This window comes from Aphis gossypii, chromosome 1 (genome assembly GCF_020184175.1).
Source record: "Aphis gossypii isolate Hap1 chromosome 1, ASM2018417v2, whole genome shotgun sequence".
In the NCBI taxonomy this organism is placed as follows: domain Eukaryota; kingdom Metazoa; phylum Arthropoda; class Insecta; order Hemiptera; family Aphididae; genus Aphis; species Aphis gossypii.
In genome coordinates, this window is record NC_065530.1 from 48668520 (window position 1) to 48677573 (window position 9054).

Genomic DNA, 9054 nt, shown 5'->3' on the forward strand with positions numbered 1-9054 from the left:
TATTATGTGTATTATTATTATACAGTCGTACGCGGCGTATCATATAAGAACACACGCACGCGGTTAATTAGTTCCGGAGACCGCTCATGATCGAGCACAAGGGCGCGCGCGCGGGCGCGTGTGTGTGTGAAATCGAGAGACTACAAAAAAAAAAAAAAAATTCTATTTAGTTTTTCTGTACAGGGTGATTTTTCTTACCGACAGCCTTCAGGCGACATCTCGAAAAATACACAATGAGTTTTTAAACCGTCTTTCAAAACATGCTATATGACATTTTTTTTTCACGATGATTATTTGCAATAATTGCTCTTAAAACGTAAGAATATATTGTATTTTCTACGATGACATTGCTACGATAAATGAATCACCCTCTATGTATGAAACACCCGTACAGCATTACAATATATAATATACGTTTTTTGTATACGTGATAATATAAGCATGAGATAAATGCATTATTTATTTATTTATATTTATATTCATATTCCTACTATACGCCAGTTTGGCAATGTACAGAGGGCTGTTAGTAAATACTAAACGATAACGTGAAAGAATATACAAAGATGCAATACAAGTAAAGAAAGAGAGAAAAAAATTATTGATTTTTTGTTGTACAAAAATTGGAAATTAGAAATTATCACTGTAAACACAAAATTTTGTTTTAAACTCAAAATTTTAACAAATTTTTGAAAATAATGCTGTTTGAAAATCCATATATTAGGAAACTGCTAATTATCAAAAATCAAAAAACTATGAAAGAAATGATAGGACGTATATTTACGCCTTTACTAAAATACCGGTATCGTATTTAAGACGTAAATATACGTCTTTACTTTAAATAATTTATCCAAGTTGATCATTCCTAATTCACTCCCTGGGTGTAAACTAATAAATCCCAATTCACTCTCCAAAGGGTTAAGAGATTCGTCATTATCAATTGACAAATTTTCCAATTCAATTATTCCGTATTCATACATAGGTACCTACTACTCTAATATTTTAACCCTGTAGTCTAATAATAACAGATACTATTAATATAAGGCAAGCACTAGCCTACGTTTCATTCTATTTGTACTTTAAAACAGTATAACAATTAATAATAATATCTTGAATTCTTTCCTGCTTAATCAGTAATAGATGTATAGTATGTGTTGTAACAAGACTTTACGTCGATATTTTTTATAAATATGGTGGTTCTTAAAGTCTGTTTACTTTTTCAGGTCTATCCCGCACCGGCTACGGCTCTCAAACGTAGATTATTATTTACTTAATAACGATAATCAGAGACGGAGACTTCATCGACCGTATACATAGTACGTTGCTGCACGTGACGGGTTTGAATGATGATGCGTGTATGCGGTGTGTATGCGTTCGTGTGTATGTGTATGTGTATGTGTGTTTTTATATATAAGTATACACGGTATTTACAAAGGGTTTCAGTTTAATTAAAAACGAAAACAAAATGAAAATCACACTCGTCAAAACCCGTAACGATCGCTCGTTAGTGATGGTAGTGCCGGTAGTGGTTGCGGCGGTGATGATGGTGCGCCCTCAAAACCCGGGCTGGAGCGCCAAACCCGTCTGCAGAGCATTAGGTATTTACTATTTATAATATTATATTATATACTATAGTGACGTACAATTATGATGTCTGTGCTGTATAAACTATAACCTTTAACACATGCGCCTCAGTGTGCATCAGGCAAAATGGTTATAGGTAGCTATACGACTTATAGGACGAAAAAATTTTATAATAAAGCCAATTATCATGATTCGCGATGGTTATGGCCAATTTACCGCTATCGATGTACAAATTGAATGAATCATAATTTTTTCGTTTCTATTCTAAACAATAATGATTCACGTCAGTAGTAAATAGGAAACTATAAGCATATAAGCAAACTATAAGTATGTTATTTTAAGTAATAATGTGAGTACTGAAAAAAAGTAACTGGAATATTGCGAATAACAAGAAGTTGTCTTTACTGGTGGTTAAATTAGGTTAGGATTTTAACACTTGTCTAAGTGGATTTTGGCTAAACGAGTATTTTATATACGTATACAATACTAATACACAGCTAAGTAAAAATGTGTAAATGTGTTGGGTGAGTATAGTAAGTTTACCTATATAGTAATAATATATTATATAATAAATCCATGTGGTGACGATTTTAATTGTTGTGTTTATATAATGTTATGTTTTTTTACGCGTAGATTAAATTTTTTATTTTTCCACCGTCATTTCCGTTTCACGATTACTTTATAATAAACACTGCAACACACTATATAATAATGCGAGGCATTTAAATACACACACACACACATCTGTCGTTTAATTACTGTTTAAAAACAACTAACATTCATTTATTTTTTTACGAACCAAGACGGAAATATACTCTTGGCAACTACGTGACGACACGATAGTATAAGACATATTTGTTTTATATAATCATCAAATGTAGGTATATAAAAAAAAGAAATGCACCACTCGATTTTATATTATAAAAAATGTACTATTAACTTTTTTCATATTATGGTATTAAAAAAATACTAGTTTTATTTTCAAATTTAATAAATTTTAATTTTACATTTTAAAGTACAAAACTTTTTACTACGTATTACAGAAAGTATACGACTATAATATTATATTATGTTAAACGTGACGGATACAATATATCACAATAACAAGTCATATCAAATAATATGTGAAGTGCCTTTAAGAATTCACTATTATTTTAATTTTGAATATTTTAAGACATATATTTATACGCTTTTTTTTTATTCTAAAATACTATAATCTAAGTTGGTTTGTATATACAATTTATGAATAAATCGTGTTAATTATTTTGAAGTACATATATTCCAATAGTGTTTAACAGTAAATTTATATAGGTATATAGTGGTATAATACCCACTATAAAAATATAAAATGTCGATTTTTATACATTACCTACTGCCTACTAGAGATAAAAGCTTTAGGAAATCGTATCGTTAAAAAAACTCTTCCTTGAATATAATTTTCATGCATATTATGTCGTGTAAAAGGGCGTAAAACTACTGTGTACCGATAGGTTGTTTCGTGATTGCAGTGCAAGTTATATAATTCGTTTCTAGTTTTATCTACAATTCGAAAACTCCGTATAATTTATTTCGTAATTATCGTTATATGTAGAATAAATAGGTTTTCGTACTTCGAGTAGTATACTATCATTAGCCGTTATCGATATATTAAAACATTCTATCTATTATTATAACACAGAGACAATTTGTTTTAAATAATTTTTTCAGCTATTATAATTTATAATACATCTGTATACCTAGTAAATATTATTATTGTCCAAAAACATATTTAATATAAATTATATAGGTATATAATAAAAATATTTTTATGCAACGTTTTTTTTAAAAAAAAAAAAAAAGGAAACTAAAATTAAAATTTAGCAATATTAAAATAAACATGCATAAAATACAGCTGTTAAATCGCTATATAATCGTTATAAGAATTATAAATCATAAACAATTTATGCATTTTAATATATATATATTTTTTTTTTTCATTATCGAAATATTAACACTATGAAAATTTGTCTTTTAATTTATTATGATATATATGTTTTTTTTTGCATTAACAGGTCGAGAAAATATAGAAACATGTAACGTGTTGTGTGGTGTTGTGTTGTCGAAAGATATATACCCGTGGTATATTTTGATGTTTAAACGGAAATTTAATTAAAATCTTTAGTCGTATTACCACAGATGACGTTTTTATGTCAATATAGTCGCTAACAAAATAGCTAACTAAATTTCAATCTACATATCATCATCTAAACATATATTTTGTATTAATATAATAGTATAAGCGTGAAGTTGATCATAAATAAAGTGAAATTAAATCGTTTACAGAGAGTGATAATAATTATGAATAGGACAAAAAAAAACCGTTGCAAAGTTCGTTTGGACTACATAAAATCGTAATATATATTATTATGCGCGAGAAATTATAATATATTATGTTTGTAATTTTGAAACGAACTCTGGCGAATTGCCGGCCGTAGTGCCGTACACACACATTATATTAAAATTATTATTTTGGATTTAATTATGAAACGTTCTTGTAATATACCGAACAGAATCTTTAGCCTAGGCAAGTTGCCAGATGGTCGATGTACATAATACGCATTACGTTTGGGCTTATTAGTTATTTGTAGACGATGATATTATAATGATGTATAATCGTATATAGAGTAAACTTGACCGACAGCTCAACTAGTTTCGTGTTAATTGGTATTTGGTATTATCGTAACTCTTACACAATTATACACCACAAACATGATATATCGCATTATAGGTAGTTATTATTAGCTTACCTACATAACGTAGCATAGATATTTAATCAACTATTATGTTGTGTACAGTCAACGGGTTTTTTATAATATTATATTAATTCGGCATTACTATAAGAAATAGGTAATTCGATTTGATCGGAAATCCTTTAACGTAATAAAGTGACTAATGGCTTCAGAACCTACAAAGTGTAGCTGAGGGTTCGGCGTAGAGACGAAAGAGAAGGCCGATGAAAAATACTAGGTCAAGACGTCGATTAGAAAATATTATTTTTTTGTAGGTACAACGTTATTAATAAATTCTTATAATATTATTATGATACGTATTATGTATCAACGTGAATATTATGCAACGGTTAGACGGCATGTATTATGTATATTATATGTATAAATAAATATATAACCACAATAAATATGTACAGTGTTTAATGTATAACACGGTGCAGCACCATTAACGGGTTTTATTATTTTTATTGAAACGACTTACAGCCTGCTAGACTTGACGTATCGATCGAAAATATACGTTTTACATGGCAATTGCGCTGTGAGAGTTTTTGCACATAACACGAGTTATAAACTTAATGATGCTGATTTCGAGTGATACTATTAAGAATCGATTTTATTAGTCTTGTATTAAAACGAAAGAGAACATAATTTATGGACTACCGTGGTTCTGGTTAATCTATTTAGAATATTGTAGTGCAAGGCACCTTTATGGCTTTATTAAAAGCCATCCTATTTAAGTGGCTAGAAGAGGAAGTTCGATCCGTGAGGGAAAATTCCCCACCTTTCCCTTAACAGGGGTCTGTGTTAATGATAACAGTGCAAAATTACTATATTGTTTTCATTAACAATGGAAATGTAATCCATAATAATATTATAATAGATAATATCTTATTTATTGAAAGATAACTAGAGAGTAAACGTTACTTTTTAATGCTTTGTATTATATTATTATATACAACTCGGAAATATATATTAGATGGCCAATTACTCAGAGACATATTATTCGGAATTTTCACAGCATGGTACCAACTCTTGTGCAATCCCCTTCAATAGAATTTCAATTTTTGAGAGTGATAATTTATTTTGTATATAATATATTTAATAATTTAAAATATATAATAAAACAAATCAACAAAGAAAAATAAACAGCTATATTTTATAATTTCAGTTTCCCAAATTTCAATTTGGAAAGTATAGGGAAATTCAAAAATATAATAATTATTTATAAATATGTTCGATTTCAAGAATATATATAACACCTAAATAAAGAAGCGATAATATGTCTATAAAAAAAGTAGATAGCTTCATCTCTTAAATGAATCTTTGTGCGTAAAGTTCGATTAAAATTAGGACAAACATGTCTCGTGCTAGGAGGCACCCTCTTAGCACCATCGCACTGATGCGTATACAAATGTAATCGCGACTAGTATATTGTCTGCAACGGGTTTTGGGGTGGCTGTACTTAGCTCATATTTATATATCTATATATATATATAACACATTAATAAAGTAACAATATAATAAGCCACGTATAGAAGTAATTAGAGGGATATATATATGGTTAATGGATAGACCGTCGCCGCCGCTGCAGCCGAATAGTGTGGGAATTTTGTTTTGCTTCTACGCAACGGTGGCGGCGACCCGACCCGATAAAGAGAATTGTGTAAGAATACAATGTGTGTGAGTGAGTGTAGTTGTTATACGGTCCATTTGGCCGACAAAAATATTATTTGTTATAAGTTATAGGTTATTATAATATTTAAGGGTACTTACTGCTCATACAATAATGATGATTATGAGGAATGATCCATTTAACGTAATACACATTCTTTCAGAAAACACTAATATTTTAAAATTATTTGTTTTTGTATACATAATCTTAAGTTGTTATACAACAATATTTTTTAAACCAATTTTATTTTTGCTACCTATTCTTAATCGATATAACTTTTTGAGTTTTTTTTTTACATTTTTGAATGATAGGATTAATTTTAAACTTCATATTTCAAAGTAGAATATTATTTGGAGTATTTAAATGTACAAAAATTAAATTTTGAAAAGTATTTTATAATAGTTGAAAATTATATAAAATAATAAATACATAAATTATAAAAATGACGTGTTTAACGACTTAAAATTATGTTAAATAAACATTTTTAAAAACGTAATTTGTTTTTGAAATAGTGTAAATGTATCATATCAAGCAGATCACCTGGCATGTAAGTACCCTTTACTAAGATGTAGCGTTTACGGACGATACACGTTTGCGTACATTTACACTTTTTTATGACTCATTTGCGGACAAATGCTGAAATGCGCATCTTGATTACATACACGAATTTTTAATAACTGCATTTAATTGACCAAATAATAGAACTTGTTTGCGTACATAAAACATAGTAAGAGACTTGATAATTCAAAAAATTTACATAGAGCATTGGCAACTTGTGTCTAGTTAACGAGTTATAACATTATCTTAAATATTTAAAATAAACCATATCGTTACAATATTATTATAATATTAATAGTTTTACGCAATCGAACCATAAATTTCAGATAAAAATTTATATTAGTTGGTTTTCATGTTTTTTTAAAATTTGTTAACTGTGTAATCCATTAAATTTTAAAGCTTTATTGACTCCGCTAGATTTTTTTATACTACCTATGGGTGAAAAGCCATATTGATTCCATAAATATTGACTCTGTTAGTACAGGTAGTATAAAAGAGTAAAAAAAGTTATTGATTTCGCTACTTATCCAAACAAGGGAAAAATTCGTTACAACATGAACGCGCAAGTTCTATTTTTTTTAAAAAATGTATCGTCTAAATATTTAAATTTCTTGGATACTTATAATATTAGGGTAATATTTTTTCTCAATTAAATTTTTGCAGATCACTTACCTTTTTATAGTGCGTTATTGTATTAATATTACAAAAAATATTTTGAAAATTATACCAAGCGTATATCTATTTCTTAATATATTATGATATCATTCTATACTTGGTGAATGCTTTCAATAGCATATTTTTATAAACAACTCATCGTGACACTCACTGCAAACGGCACTTATCTCCCAATCCGTAATTAGTTATTACGCTACCACTGAGAGAGATATAACCTGACCGGTGGTCGGAAAACGGCGTGGTAGTTATTGTTTTTGGTATCAAAGTGTTATATTTTCTATTCACGCATTTCTATACAGTAATAATATTAAAATCGCGTAAACGCGCGCGCACGTCGCCCTCCGGCGGATTTGATTGCGGTTAACCGCGTTTCTTTGTACAGGTAGGTACTATATATAATATAATATTACAGCCGCAAATAACAGTTATGCGGTATTCCGCGTTTATAAATACAATAAATATAATAAACATTTTTAATATACACACAGAGTTTGTTGTGCGCACATCGCGAACCTTTTTAGCTACCCGCGGCTGTATAATATTACATATTATATATTAATCGCGTGTACGCAGTTTCCGTGAACCGCGCGCGCACGAATATTATTCGCACCGAGTTCGGGCCAACCGCCGTCGTGTACATCGCAGATCGGTGGACGTGCAAATAGATACGTCGAAGAGATCGTTTATTGTTTAATGATAATGTTATTTCGTACGATCGTTTATATAATATTATGTGGTAATACTGGTAATAGCGGTTAGACAGTTACAACTGTAGGTACGTGCAGAGCACAACCGATGTATTAACACGATTTTTTCGTATGGGCTCACTGAGTGCATATTATATCGCCTACTCACGTCTTTCAATACAATTAGTAAACAGTAGGTACCTACGTATATTGATGTCTGAAAGTATTGCGGATTACAAAATATTATATTTATGAACCGTAAGCTATCTTCGGCATAATCTTCTGTTGACTAGTAAATAATAATAATAATTACTAATTAGGAATTCATATTAATTTAGTATTGTCCAATTAGCACCCACTCGCTTTGACAATTTTTAAAAGGTGTAGCAATCGTAGTCAATCACTCGGTAAAGGAATGAACAGGCACAAAAAACCCTTTAAAGTAATAAGAAAAAAAAAAAATAATAAAGTAATAGAATAATATTAAATAATGATGCGTATGTAGTAATTATTACTATCAATTAGGTTGAAGACGACTTTTAGTAGAAAATTTTTATTTTTCTGTTCAATTTCCTTTTGTTTTATTCTCAACGTTATATTGTAAAATATTATAAATTGCAAAATGTATTTCAATCCATAGTTGAAATAATAGTATACTTATAGTACACTTATATCTTAAAATCATTTCTATAAACTCATTTTAATGAATTTTTCCGAAAATCAAGCATGCTTAATGTTCATTAGTTTTTTACATTATTATTTATGTGTATTGGCGACAGATATGTTAAGGAGTTTAGTATAGGCAATCGTTCAACAACTTATATTTATTAATTATTATGAGTGCTCTCACAAAAGTAAACAAAATTACTATAGGTTCTATGCATGTGTATAATATGATTTTTTCCAAATCAGTAAAATAAATTTTTTGATTAATTGTTTTTATTGGGATGAAATAAAATATAATAATTTTTTCATTTATATCCCCATAAAGAAATCTCGTCATCACTCATTTAGTATGTTTGTCATATAATTTATAAAATATAAGAAACTATTATAATAAACTCATATTTTCAAAGTTGAAATTAATTTTTCTTCACTTACTAGTTTACTCGCT